Here is an 8,915-nt window from a genome sequence, read left to right on the forward strand (position 1 = left end):
ACTCATTTAGAACCATTCAATTTCAGCGTAGATCAAATACCAATTAACTACATTATAATATTAAGAAACACGTATTCTTTTAATCTCTATATACAAATTAATATCTAATCATTATCATGACCATTATCTACAATATAAAAATTAGAAAAATAACGATCTTATGAAAGTCCACAATACAAGTAAAAGGCTTTGAATTTTTCCACGGCGTCTCAATAAAAAATTCAACAAAAGTAAACGTTGCCCACATCCTATCGCCGCCGCCCATACGTCGCGAGATTGGTCCCTGATTATAAAATAATAATACCAATAAATGAAAAGGTAAGATACGTTAAAAAGCATACATCTCATATTCTTGTTTTTGTCGGAATTTAGAAAAACAATTCTTACGTAGCCTCTGGTTCGGTGTTAGGTTCGGCAGTTCGGGCAGTAAACCTCGTAACCTTCACGTTAGGGATATAATCTCGTCCGCTACGTGGCAGTCTTACAACGTCTAGTTTTCCAGCGTGTCACATCGGACGGTCGCCGTTAAAGTTGCGTGTCACCTTCCTTTAAAAAGTTCCCCGTGAGTCCCACACGTGATTGATTCAAAGTTTTCAACCGCCCTTTCTCGCACGACAGCGCCGTCAACAGACGTGCACCTTATAACGTTAAACGGATTAGAATGTTTCTAACAGACGTACGGGGACGATCTTTCCGTAATGTGCGGAACGTATTCTGGATCATACGATCATTTGACCAAAAGACGTGCGTATTGTTAATTAATAAGGTGCCGGTGGACTCCGTTCCTTAGTTTTAGGGTTTCTTTGGCCTTTTATTGTTCTTAAATTTTGCAGAGCAGAGTATTTCTTTTCTTTTTTCTTTTTCCTTTTTCCTACAATGGTGGAATTGGAGGACATGTCATGACAAGGTTCATGCATCAAGTGCTTGGTGTCCTTGTTAGACTACCACACCCATGGAAAAATATAGTAATTAAAGATAATATTTAGTATGGTAAATTAAGTGAGGTGATTAAGAATATTTTTTTTAAAAAAATTCTTAATCACATTTTAATGTTGTTTGTGTATATTGGTATTTGAATTATATATTTTATAGTTTGTTGTAATAATGAAGATGAGGAAACCACTTGATTTATGGAGAATTTGTTTGATATTTTCTTTAAAATGAGTTGTAGAAGATAATTTGTTGTAATATTAGATGATTGTTTAAAATATACGAATTTATGAAAGATCTCTAGGTTTGTTGTTTTTGTAGGTATGATTTTCTATATGGTGTGATTTTTTATAAAAATTAGTTGTGGAAGCGAATTCTTGTAGTTTTAGTTATGGAATTTTTTGTTGTTGTGGAGTTAAGTCATGATTTTAAAAGAAGTTAGAAAAGAATCAACATGTTCTAGGGAGATCTTGTCCAAGTTTCTCTTGAAAATGAGTTGTGCAAGAGAATTTTTTACACTCACGATGAGGTCGTGGTTGTTAAAGTGAGTATTAGAAGGGAACTTATAATAGTAAATCATGAACATGAACTTGCCAAAGATCTTTAGATTCATTACTTTTGTAGGTATGGTTTTTAATTAAAAATGAGTTTTAAGAAACTTGTTGTACTATCATATCTGTTGGAAATATTCAGGACTAACAAAGTTACTGAGAGGGGAGGGGTGAATCAGTAAGCTTTAAAATTTAAACCAATTCAGCATAATAACAAATTCACCATTCATTCATCTACTTTACTGTATGCATGAAAAGATTAACACACTGATTTGGTGACCCAGCAACCTTTCAAATTGAAAGTAAAACTGGGGTGGGGATGATGCCCACGAAACTTCAATACTGCAGTATAAAGTTGGCCGGTTAAGGCTTACAGTGATCACTTCTGGTGATCTGCCCTGTTAGGAGCAAGTAGGTCTGCTAGATCCACCTTGTTAGAGGATTTACAAACATACAATGAAGTATGCACTCTGTTAGGAGATTTACAAAAGGCTGTTAAGTCTACCCTGTTAAAGGATTTACAAAACTGATTCACCTGTTAGGATGAAGCAGTGGATCTGCTTGCAACTAGTTTGCTAATTAGATCTTATGTACTGATCACTTGATGTGATGGATATATCTTTGCTGCTCCTTGATAACCTTGTTGAATACTCCGCTGTTGATTCTCTTTCAATTCGCTCTTACTTCACTGTTACTTCTCTTCATCATTTTTTTATTATCATATTTGCAAATGGCACAATACATTACATATATACCATTCCAATATTTATAGCAACAAGGTCGGCCAAACAAAAGTGGACAAAACATTACTGAGTCGGTCAGATAGTAGAAAACTCAGGTTCCTCAAACTCACTCGGTGACGTTCTGACACTCGGCATCCACTACATTACACGGCATCGTCATGCACTCGGTAGAGGTAGGGGCTTGGTCCATACTAATCACTCTGAGTAGCTTGGAACTTGGTAACCACTGGTGACTCGGTAAACATTGTGTCACTCGGTAGAAACTAACTCCTTCGATTCACTTGGTAAGCACTGAATACTTCTTTTACCTTACTGAAACTTTTATTTACCTTCCTGACTCGGTAAATACTAAATCCTTCATTTACCTTCCTGACTCGGTAAACATTAAATCCTTCGTTTACCTTTCTGACTCGGTAAACATTAAAACCTTCGTTTACCTTCTTGACTCGGTAAACACTAAAACCTTTGTTTACCTTCCTGACTCGGTAAACACTGCTGAACATACTTGGTAACCAACGAATGCTCGGTATGAACTGTAAACTGAGTGATGAACTCGGTAAGCATTTAGAATCAAATAAGTGTTGTAACTAATGACAAATGTATCATTATTCCAACAATCTCCCCCTTTGGCATTAGTGACAAAAACACTTATGAGCCAAAATTTATATACAAGATCTGACAAAACTGATTTGATTTTGCTGTGTTGAATATACATGGGCTACCTTACATATAACTCCCCCATACAATATACACAAGGTTTTTACATGAGTTATATGACTTTATTCTTTATTACTTTATTACCTTCTCCCCTTTTGTGTCTGATTTTCCTCTATATATTACTTTCTCCCCTTTTTGACAATAATGCCAAAGAATAAAAAATGTATTTACATGGAGACACCAAAATGTGTGATAAACTCAGAATGTACCTGAAGAATTAGTTACAGAGTTTTATCTCAATTGTCTTGCAGGATTTTACATGTGGAGAGAGCTACTTGAACTTCTGCAGAAAGTTCAATCACATGGTCTGCAACAGAGAAATTATTGTCATGAATCAATGTTTTTGAATATGCAATGTGTTTCTGCATTGTGTTCATGATAGGAAGGATTATATTCTAGATGTCAATCAGAGTAGACCTGATCCTTGCTTCCTCTCTCAACAATTCTGCCTGTTTCTCTGACAAAAATTTGATTCTCAGATGATGGGATGAACTTGCACTGTGGTCAGATTGCAGCATTTGGGCACTGACCTTCATATCTGCATCAATTTTATTCAACTTTTCTTTTACTTCCTTTGTATACTCGGTAACATCACAAAGTTTTGCAAAAAGTGAGGTTACATTATTAAAAGAATTTTTAATGTCAGACAAAATTGAAGTTAATTCAACTTGTTTTAATGCAATATGCTGAGCAATGTGCTCAAGCACCTTATTGTCAAATTTCTTCTCTGCCTTTTCAATCAATTTTTATTGGCCGGAGGTATCCTCATTGAATTTATTCACCGCTTCTTCTAGTTGTAACAAAATGTGTTGAGATGAATCCACATCAACACCTATAGCTTCAGTTAATATGTTTTTAGCACTTTCAATAATGCTATACTCCTGGTCTCTTTCATGCCTGAGCTATTTTTGCCTAGCCTTCTACTCTGATAGCTGACTGATCATTCTCATTTCATCAACTGATGCAGTATCTAGATCTATCTTAGGAATGACAATGTCCTTATCCAGATCTATTTCTTCATCTATTGCCTTACTGGAAAACATGTATCTCTTTGGTTTTTCTGCAGTGACTGCACCTTTGCCCTTTGAAATTGAAACAATAGTTGATGATGTTGGACTGGCTGTCAAAACTGGAATGGGACCAACTAAAGGTAAACTAAGAGAAGTGCTGGCTGTATCAAAACTTGATGTACTTCCCAAAAATGATGTACTACTCAAAAATGATGTACATACTGGTATATTTACAGTTGGAGAATTGACTGGAGCAAAAATTGGGGCCAATGTGGCTGAGGAAGATAAAATTGGTAAGAAACTGGGAAGACTTACTGTACAAGTTGCAGGTGGAAGAGATATACTCGGTGAAGTAGCTGCTGTAGTGGATGACTCGGTGGCTGATGATGTGCTTGGAAGCTCGGTAACTGAAGAAGTGACTGCCATCTCGGTAGATGAAGTGCTTGGCACTTGTATTGCAGAAACCTGGAGCTGAGAGGAGACTGGAGGAATTTGAGCAATGGATGTCTCTGTTGTGCTCACAATCTTGCTTGAAGATCCTATCTCCATAGTAGATTTTACAGTCTTTGGTGGAGAGTGAGGAAGGGAGGCAATGACATCAGCTACAATTTTTACTAGATCTTCTTCCTCTTTGTCTTGTTCATCTTCTTCTTCTTCCTCCATTTCTATTTCAGCTTCTTCTTCCTCAATTTCTTTTCTAGCTTCTTCTTCCACTTCTAACATTATTGAATGGAGATCCCCTAGAATATCTTCAATATCATCATCATCATTATCATCACTGTTGTCATTGTCCGTGATTTCAACAGTATCCTCACTGGGTTTGTGTAGATGATAGATGTTTTTCCACATGTTTGTAGCATCATTTACCACATGCTCAATATCTTTGACAAGTATCAAACAAGTGTGGAATCTAATCATCATATTGCCTTCGTGATCTTTCAGTGATTTCTTCACTTTAGCATTAGAGAGATTTGGCAGGAGATTCCTCAGGGTCTGCTCATAAATGTCTTTGACAGTTTTGGTTGCAGCTTCCCATCTTGGTTGCAATCTTTCCAATAGCTCTTTGGAGATCTGAGAGGCTATCTGGTCCGGGGAGTATTTCCATTTTCCCATTTTGTTTAGTACCAGATCCTCAATCTGCATTTTCTCCTGTTTTGTTCTGGTTTTGAATTTTAATGCTTTAAAGTTTGTGAAGCTACCTCCTTCATCTAATTACTTTAGTCTTGATTCAAAGGTGAGTGGAGGCTTAACAAATACAGGTTCCTTCTTTCCCTGTCTTGTTCTCCTGGAGAATACTGTAGTGGTTTGCTTTGTAGGTTTGGTGACAATCACCTTACCTTTCTTTCGTTGAGGCTCTTCTTCTTCTTCTTCATTTTCTTCATCTCCTCCTCTCCTTTCTGTTATCATGAGAGGTCCAGTGTCAGCTTTTAGCTTTTCTATCTTTCTTCTGCCTTTAGAGATTGCTTGAGGAAGCTTGATTTCAAGCTCTATTCTAACCTTAGCCTCTTCATAGGTTCCAAATGCAGGCAACTTGGGATCCACTGGTTCATTTACCAGTGCCTCAATGATGTCTCTTGCATCATCAATATTTAGTTCATAGGGCAATGGTTTTACCCATGCCACTCGGGGTTTAACTACCTGGATGTAGACTCTGTCATAGTCAACCATGAAACAGATATCATCCTTATACTCTTCAACAAGTTTTGGAGGTATCCTGAACCTGTTGTTCATCCTTTCCTTGAAATCTTCAAAATAATTATCCATTACCTTATCAAAATTCATACCCATTTCTACTATGAATTCGTTTATTTGATACAAAATTGGAGTATCTTTCCTCCATACAACTGCACCCTTAGATGGAAAGAATTTCTGTACATAGAAAAATAAACAAACTAGCAAAGAACCAAATTTACAAGGGTTAGTCTTTGCAGTCCTTATGCTATCCATGTTTTTATTGAATTGTTTTAATAGCACATCAACTAGGTCAAACTCCATATTTTTCTTTACAATCTTATATGCCAAATTTACAACCTCACAGGGTACACTATTCAGCCTGCTGGAACTATACAGTTTGTATGCAATAACACAAATACCAAATTTCAGTTCTATATCTGAAACATTGTTGAGCTTTAATCCTCTGCCATCCCATTCGGCTTGGGTTAATTTCTAGAGGTCATCTCGACCTAGGGTTTTGGTGGTTTTGGCTTTGGTCAACATTGGTAAGCCTGTGATCTTGTGGATCATCTTCTTTGTTATGAGGATGGGTTGTTCTAACCACAATTGTCCATTATGCACACAACTTAAGATATACCTCACCCATTTCACTTGGAAACTCCTTGGCAGATGCGGGATATGGGTTAAGCCTTTGGTTTCCAAATGTTTGAACTCAGGTTTTAGGGTTCCATCCACGCATAATTCAGCTAGGGTACTATCCATATCTAGTGTCCCTATTTCTTGCACAGTACACTTGAAATGAGTACGAATATCATTGATTAGAAGTACCTTTGGAGGGATCTGCGATTGAGCTCCATGCGGATCGAGTGATTCAGCGATGGTAGGAACAATTTTGAAATTGGGCGCTTCCCATTCGACTCCCTTCATAAGCATTTCAAAACCTCTCTTTGCCTTACTGCCACTGGTGCTTGCGGATGCCATTGCTACTCGGTGAGAGAACGATTTCGTAACACAATTTCTTTGCTGGAAAATCGCTTCAAATCACTTGAACTCGCTTGGATGCACTTGAAAATATATTTTCTTTGTGAACTCTGAATTCGTGGTGAAGAATGAGATCAAATTCTACCTTTTTGATCGAAATCCTGTCATTAATGCTTGGGTACGAAGGTAGATGAGAATTAGGGTTTTATAAATAGTCACCGACTCACTCGGTAAACCTTGCAGCCCGGTGAACACACAAAACCTTTCTTATCTTCCTGACCAAGCTCGGTAAAGTCTGAAAATCAACCTTACTCGGTAGATGCAACACTGTGAATTATGACTTGTATTTGCAATACTGATTTATCATTTCCAGTCCTTCTTTTTGGAACTGCTTAGGATATGGCTTGAAGATGCAGTCCCTTATCCTTCTTGATAAGTCTTAATTAGATATGGTGGAGTCACCCATTTCTAGAGTGACATTTTCATCATTTGAATTTTCTTTCTCGGTAGACTTAGGAATCCATTGTTGTTTCATTTGCTTTCGAATATTATCAGCTCTAGTTTTCTTTTCATCTTCAACCTTTCCTATATTCATGCAATTCTTGGCTATATGACCAAGTTCAATACAAGTATAGCATCTTATGGTTGTATCTTTCTTCCTTAGGTGATGCCTTCTACAATTTGTTCCTATGTGTCCATATTCTCCACAATAGTGACATCTACACCAAGTATTGTAATCCCAACCAAATATTGCTTTGACAATTTGTTCTACTGGATTGAGTGATTTTGATCTACATTCAGATGCCTTATGTCCTTGTTTCTTGCATTTGTGACACTTGCCTTCAAACTTTGGTTTCTCCTTGCATTCATTGGCTTTGTGACCATGCTGATTGCAATTGAAACACTTGCCATTGAATTTACTTTTGCCATTACTCCAACATTTGTTAGATGTATGACCTATCTTGCCACAATGATTACAAGTGGGTCTTTGATTCCTTTGAGTACTTTGTTCAGACGATTCACCTTCTTCCTTGTATCCAAGACCAGCTTTACCTTTTTGCTTATAGAAATTCTGCTCATTTTGCTGATTTAATTGATTCATGTCTGCTTGAGATTTCATCATCCTTTCATTGACTTGTTTTTCAATTTTTAGATCATTTTCCAAGCTTTCATTGGTTTGTCTTTCAGTTCTTAAGTCATTCTGTAGACTTTCATTTTGTGCTCTGAGAATCCTGATTTCTTCATTTGCATTGGATAGTTGATCTGCTAGATCTTCATGTTCAAGGGATTGATTTTGAGTTTCATGACTTCTATCTTCCAATTCTTCTTGTTCTTTGTTTCTTTGTTCCAAAACTTCACATAGCCTGATTGACTATATTTCTTGCTCTCTTTTAAGCTTTCTTACCTCTTCTTGCAGAGATCCATTCTTTTCTAAAAGTTCTTTGATTGCTTTGTCAGCTTCTTCTGAATTACTTGATGGTAACAAATCTTCAATCCTTTCTTCAACATAAAAATGGTCATTTATTTGTCTTGCAAGTTCCTTTCTTCTATTTAGGGATTGAGAAAGATTTTCCTTTGCTTCTTTGAGTTGAACCATGGCCATCTCCAAATCTAGCTTCTCATTCTCAATAGTTTTGTCAAGTCTGAATATCTCCATTGTCCTTGATCTTTTCTCAAGCTGTCAAGCTCTGTCCTGAGAACCACAAAGCTCTGATACCAATTGTTGGAAATATTCAGGACTAACAAGGTTACTGAGAGGGGAGGGGTGAATCAGTAAGCTTTAAAATTTAAACCAATTCAGCATAATAACAAATTCACCATTCATTCATCTACTTTACTGTATGCATGAAAAGATTAACACACTGATTTGGTGACCCAACAACCTTTCAAATTGAAAGTAAAACTGGGGTGGGGATGATGCCCACGAAACTTCAATACTACAGTATAAAGTTGGCCGGTTAAGGCTTATAGTGATCACTTCTGGTGATCTGCCCTGTTAGGAGCAAGTAGGACTGCTAGATCCACCTTGTTAGAGGATTTATAAACATAAAATGAAGTATGCACTCTGTTAGGAGATTTACAAAAGACTGTTAAGTCTACCCTGTTAAAGGATTTACAAAACTAATTCACCTATTAGGATGAAGCAGTGGATCTGCTTGCAACTGGTTTGCTGATTAGATCTTATGTACTGATCACTTGATGTGATGGATATATCTTTGCTGCTCCTTCATAACCTTGTTGAATACTCCACTGTTGATTCTCTTTCAATTCGCTCTTACTTCACTGTTACTTCTCTTCATCATTTTTTT

Source organism: Cupressus sempervirens, chromosome 1 (genome assembly GCF_028749045.1).
Source record: "Cupressus sempervirens isolate cs-2001-9-10 chromosome 1, ASM2874904v1, whole genome shotgun sequence".
In the NCBI taxonomy this organism is placed as follows: domain Eukaryota; kingdom Viridiplantae; phylum Streptophyta; class Pinopsida; order Cupressales; family Cupressaceae; genus Cupressus; species Cupressus sempervirens.